Source organism: Rhamphochromis longiceps, linkage group LG3 (genome assembly GCF_057381845.1).
Source record: "Rhamphochromis longiceps isolate RC_006_pf linkage group LG3, R_longiceps_female_GT1.1, whole genome shotgun sequence".
In the NCBI taxonomy this organism is placed as follows: domain Eukaryota; kingdom Metazoa; phylum Chordata; class Actinopteri; order Cichliformes; family Cichlidae; genus Rhamphochromis; species Rhamphochromis longiceps.
Genome location: NC_140559.1, coordinates 2,248,081 through 2,254,201, shown reverse-complemented (window position 1 = coordinate 2,254,201; position 6,121 = coordinate 2,248,081). Strand labels below are relative to the sequence as shown.

Below are 6,121 nucleotides of genomic sequence, written 5' to 3'. Positions count from 1 at the left end.
ACTCGTACATACAAACAAAAGATGTCACGGTCAAAAAGTATTTGCTGCTACAGCGCACATTTCCATTGCCGTCCTGGCTCACTCTAACCTGCTACCACACATGCGCTGTAATGTTTTCTTACCCGACACAAATTAAACGCGCAGCATTTATTCTCTAACAACATATTATACAAAATCAAACATGTAACATAATAACTGAAACAGTATCAAAAATATTTCTCTATAGATTGGCTCTAACAGCTCATCTTGTTTCTCTGGCTTTTCTTGTGTGTCTGTGTGTCTTTGTATGTTGGATAGAGTCATGTGACCTGCCCAGGGACTACACATGGAAATGAGCAGTTTAGCTCATTATCCTGATGTCCATGAACATGAACACTGTCCCTGTCAAACAAATCCAGATACAAAGATCAGATCTACTGAGCATCATCAGCGTGTCAGCTGCTAACTGCATCTTCAAATGAATAAATGTGTCTGATCAGCGGTGATAAGAAGAGAGACGCTGAGCGAGTGACATGAAAAAGACCTTCATTTATTTGAATATCAGAGTTTTTAATGAATTACTGCATAAACACTTGAATTACTGTCTGAGCTGCCGCAGTTTCCTGCTGCGTCCACTGGGTGTCAGTAAAGCTGCAGGTTCCTCACCTGGTGTCCCTCAAAGTTAATTCAGGGTGCAGTTTTGGCTCCAACATTTTGAGGACTACACGGTCCATGCTCATTGTTCACTTTATTAGGAACCTATTCCTGCTGTAAAGCTGAAGATTATGTAAAAATATGACGAATGAAAATAAAAAACCTTCTGATCAACTAATGTAGAACAAATCAGTGTATAAGAGACACTCATATCATGCTGATATTCAACCAATACCAACACTGCTGTCAGTACTATTGATCCATGGATCGATACAGCCTGGACCTGAACAAGCTTTATAGAGGAGCTGGTGATCACAGTGAGTGAAGCTGCAGCTACAATGGCAGTGGACAAATAACAGTTATAAATTTTCACAACACATGAAAGGCAATAACTGTTTGAAAAATGTATTTTTTCCTCCTTCCTCTGATTATTGTTTCATGGATGTTATCAGCTTGCTGTTCTGATGAGTTCACAGCAAACATGAAGCAAAGGTCCTCCTCGTCAGTCGTGCCACTAATGGAATATTCTCTCCGAACAGCCAACAGGACAAGGAGAACTCCGACCGACAGCTGGAATCAAGTTCCACAAACATCTTTTCACTTCTTACAACTTTGGGGTCCTTAGGGACTAGAAAAGCGCTATACAAATACAGGCCATTTACATCTCTGTCCTCTATTTATGTTTCTGTGATTCAGCTTCTAATATAATATAATATAATATAATATAATATAATATAATATAATATAATTAGGAGTGGGAATTTAAGGCGGTAATTATGATTAAGTCATTTGAAAAATATAACACGTAAAAGAAAACGCATTTAATGACACTTTGCATTCCAAGCAAAAGGGAACTTTTGACAATGCTAGATGTCCTGGTATACCGATTATGCTGATGCACACATAGGAGCTGCAATAATCTCAGATGAAGTATTGTGAGTCCGATGGGTTTGTTATTTTTTGCACTAAAATGTTCAATGATCACACTGTTTTAGCCTAATGTACAAAATAATGTTGGCTAAGGTTACTCACTTAAAGGTGAAGTTGGTCAAACAACCTTTTATGTTTCTGTGTTATTTTGTAAGAAGAAAAGCTCCAATTTATGTTCAAATTTAATCATTATTATTTAAAGGCAGTATCATTTTTAAAATGTACTTAAAGCACTTAAAATAGCACTTTAAATTCAAATTAAAATTTTATTTGTCACGTACACAGTCATACACAGTACGATATGTAGTGAAATGCTTGGACAACTGCTCGTGACCTAAAGAAAACAAAAAAGGAAAAGGCTATGAATAAGATAGGAAATAAATATGAAAAATTAAAAAGGGTAAATTTAACTAGGAAGGAATAAAATATAAATTAAGGTTAAAAATGAAATAACTGTACAACACACTGGGAAAGAATAAGATAAAATATATAAATTAAATTGAAAATAAAATAACTGTACAACAAAATACACAGTACACAATATAGAACTATATAAGAATGTATGAACAAAATACACAAGAAGTATAAATAAATATATACACAATAACAGCAGCAGTGATTTAAGTGATGAAGTGAAAACAATGTCCAGAAAGTCCAGTGTGTGTGTAAGAACTGTATGTGTGGGTCAGTACTGTGTGGTGGTGTGATTGAGAGACCGTATCGCCTGCGGGAAGAAGCTCCTCCTCAGTCTCTCTGTGTTGGTCTTCAGGGAGCGGAATTGCTTTCCTGGCCTCAACAGAGAGAACAGTCTGTTGTTGGGATGGCTGAGGTCCTTCACGATCTTCCTGGCCTTGGTCCAGCACCGCCTGCTGTAGATTGAGTGCAGGTCAGGGAGCTCGGAGCGGATGGTGCGCTCAGCTGACCGCACAACCCTCTGTAGAGCTCGTCTGTCCTGCATGGTGCTGTTCCCGAACCAGGTTAAGATGTTTCCCGTCAGGATGCTCTCTATGGTGCACGAGTAAAAGTTCCTGAGCACCTTGGAGGGCAGTTGGAAGTCTCTCAAGCGTCTGAGGTGGTAGAGACGCTGTCGGGCCTTTTTCACCACGGTGTTGATGTGACAGGACCATGACAGGTCCTGCGTGATGTGAACTCCGAGGTATTTGAAGCTGTCCACTCTCTCCACTGGGCACTTGTTGATGACAGGGGTCTGGTAGTTCCTCTCCTGCTTAGTGCTGAAGTCCACTATCAGCTCCTTTGTCTTACTGACGTTTAGAAGGAGGTTGTTCCTCTGGCACCAGTTCTCCAGATTCCTAATCTCCTTCACGTAGGCCGTCTCGTTGTTATCAGAGATCAGGCCCACCACGACGGTGTCGTCAGCAAACTTGATGATGGTGGTGGAGCTGGTAGTGGCCACACAGTCATATGTGTACAAAGAGTACAGCAGGGGGCTCAGAACACACCCCTGGGGGGCTCCAGTGCTGAGAGTGGTGGAGGCTGAGACATGTCCGCCCATCCTTACTGCCTGTGGTCTGCCAGTTAGGAAGTTGGAGATCCACTGACACATAGATGAGCTGAGTCCCAGATGCTCCAGCTTGGTGGTGAGTGTGGAGGGAATTATGGTGTTAAATGCAGAGCTGTAGTCTATGAAGAGCATTTTAACATAATTCCCCCTTCTAGTGTCCAAGTGAGTGAGTGATGTGTGGAGGAGATGAGAGATGGCATCGTCTGTGGAACGATTTGGACGGTAAGCGAACTGTAGTGGGTCCAGTGTGTCTGGTAGTGAAGAAATGATGAAGTCTCTGACCAGGCGTTCAAAGCACTTCATCACTACTGAGGTGAGGGCTACAGGGCGATAGTCATTGAGAGAAGCAGGGTGGGGTTTCTTCGGGACAGGGACAATGATGGACTCTTTGAAGCATGTGGGGATCACCGACTAGTTTTAAGTCTGCCTGATTTTGGCCAGAAATATTATTTTTGTTTCTCTGCTTTGAATTGAAATGCCATTTAAATGCTTTGTTTATGGAAATTTTAACAATAACCTACAACACAACCTTCGTGAGCATTATTTGAAGTGGGTTTAATAAACACAAAACAATGTGGAGAGAAATATCCCAGCCAAACACTAGGATGGTCTCTGCCCAACAGCCGCCGCCCTGGCATCTTATATACACACAGAGAAAGAAAGACCTTGTTTTCTGCTTAGCGGTCACCTAGAGATTATCCCTGATAAGCAGAAGGAGTCTCACTATCTGTTTAAGTCTAAGGAGCATGGAAAGAAAAAAGCACCTGGACTTCCTTAAGTCGCTTAAAGACGTTTCACCTCTCATCCAAGAAGCTTCTGCAGTTCTAGGGTCAAATGGTGGAGAGTCAGAAAAAACGGGTGTAGGTCACAACCTTGGCTGATATAATGTAATTTAAATGTTTTACATGTGCTGCTGTTGTGTTGATGGTGCAGAGATGCTGCAAAGAGTGTTTGTGATATCGAGCACAAAGATGTCTCTGTGCTTCAAGATTCAAAGTGTTTATTGTTATGTGTCACAAGAGAAAAGGCACTTCTTTGTGCAATGAAATTCTTTCTTTGCTGTCCGCCCACAGATGCCGATTAATATATACACTAGAAATAGAACATATAAATACAAATAGTACAAATAAATAGCTGAAGACAGAAAAGGAGACAAAATATGGAGATTTGAAACAGATGTGTGCAAAAGACCTGTAGCTTAATATGCTGGCTTAATATGTAAGTTGACCTGATGTGCAAAAAAAATTATTATTACTGTTCAGAATGGGTCAGCTGTTCAAGAATCTGATAGCAGTGGGGAAGAAGGAGTTAGTGAGTCTGGATGTTCTGGATTTCACACTTCTAAACCTTCGTCTCGAGGGTGAGGTCCTTAGCGATGTAGACGCCCAGGTACCTAAAGCTGCTCACCCTCTCCACTTCTAGGCCCTGGATAGACAGCGGTGGGTGAGGCCTCCTCTTCTTCCTCATGTCCAGTATCGTCTCCTTTGTCTTGTCAGTGTTGAGGGTGAGGTTGTTGTCCTAACACCATGACACCAGACCGGCCTCCTCTCTCCTATAAGCCGCTTCGTCTCCTCCAGTGATGCGACCAATCACAGCAGTGTCGTCTGCGAACTTCAAAATGATGTTGTCTTTGTTGGAGGTGAAACAGTTGTGGGTGCACACGGTGTAGAGGATGCAACCTTGTTGGACACCAGTGTTTGTAATAATGCTGGCTGAAGTCCTGTTGCCGATCCTGACAGACTGAGGCCTGCCAGTCAAAAAGTCCTGTAGCCAGTCACATAGGGTGGGGTGCAGGCCGAGTGTTGCCAGCTTGTGAGTGAGTTTGTGTGGGATGACAGTATTGTTTTCTTTGTCTTTGTTTTCCGAGTGGGAGAGTGAATAGTGAAGGGCAGCAGCGATGATGTCTGACGTGAACTTATTGGACTGGTAGGCATACTGCAGGGGGTCCAGAGTGTCTGTGATGTTGCTCTGGATGTAGGCCAGCACCACTCTCTCAAAGAACTTCACAATGATTGGAGTGAGTGCAACTGGTCTATAGTCGTTCAGTCTGTGGCTGGTGTCCTCACCAAGTGTTGTTCCTGCTGTTTGAGGTGGATGAAGCTCCTGAGACGGAGCTGTGAAGGAGCACAAACACCTTCAGACTCTTTCTCACATAAATGGAACCAGAGTGCAGATGTGTTCCTGATGTTCACTCATTTGATGTTTGGAGGATCAGTGAGTTCAAGTCCACACTGAACCTCTTTAAACAAAGTCCCAGAGCAGCATCCAAAGCTCACTTATTCTACTTTGTCAAAGGAGCTTGCAAAGAAAAGCGTCTGGACTTCTTTAAGTTACTTGAAGACGTTTCACCTCTCATCCGAGAAGCTTCTTCAGTTCTAAGGTCAAATGGTGGAGAGTCCCAGATATAAACCTAGTGGGAGTTTCCCCCCACAGAGGGACAAAAGGACCCCCTGATGATCCTCTAATCGCCTGAGACAAGGTGTGAAACTGGGTGTGGGCCCCAATCAGCCAGAGTTTCGGGTGAGTTCATTGTGAAACCTGGCCCCACCTTATCATGCGAATTCCTGAGATCAGATGGCCCAGGATGTGAGTGGGCGTTAAGGCGTCTGGGAAGGGATCTCAAAACTGGATTATAGATGGCAGAGAGTTGGTGCCGTAAACCCCCGCCACAGAGGCGGGGGTTTACGGAATTCGCATGATAAGGTGGGGCCAGGTTTCACAATGAACTCACCCGAAACTCTGGCTGATTGGGACCCACACCCAGTTTCACACCTTGTCTCAGGCGATTAGAGGATCATCAGGGGGTCCTTTTGTCCCTCTGTGGGGGGTCACTCCCACTAGGCTTAAATCTGGGACTCTCCACCATTTGACCTTAGAACTGAAAAAGCTTCTTGGATGAGAGGTGAAACGTCTTCAAGCAACTTAAAGAAGTCCAGACGCTTTTCTTTGCAAGCTCCTTTGACTACGATGACCTGGATGACTGAGAACCTTCACAGACTTATTCTACTTTGTATTTTCTACTGACTTTTATTTGGA

General features: G+C 43.2%; 1 protein-coding gene across 1 annotated transcript in view; it reads right to left on the bottom strand.

The window, feature by feature from the left end:
* LOC146672509 (nuclear factor 7, brain-like) overlaps positions 1-6,121 on the bottom strand; it is a 190,792-nt gene that overhangs the window by 59,667 nt on the left and 125,004 nt on the right. The gene's annotated exons all lie outside the window — the stretch shown is intronic.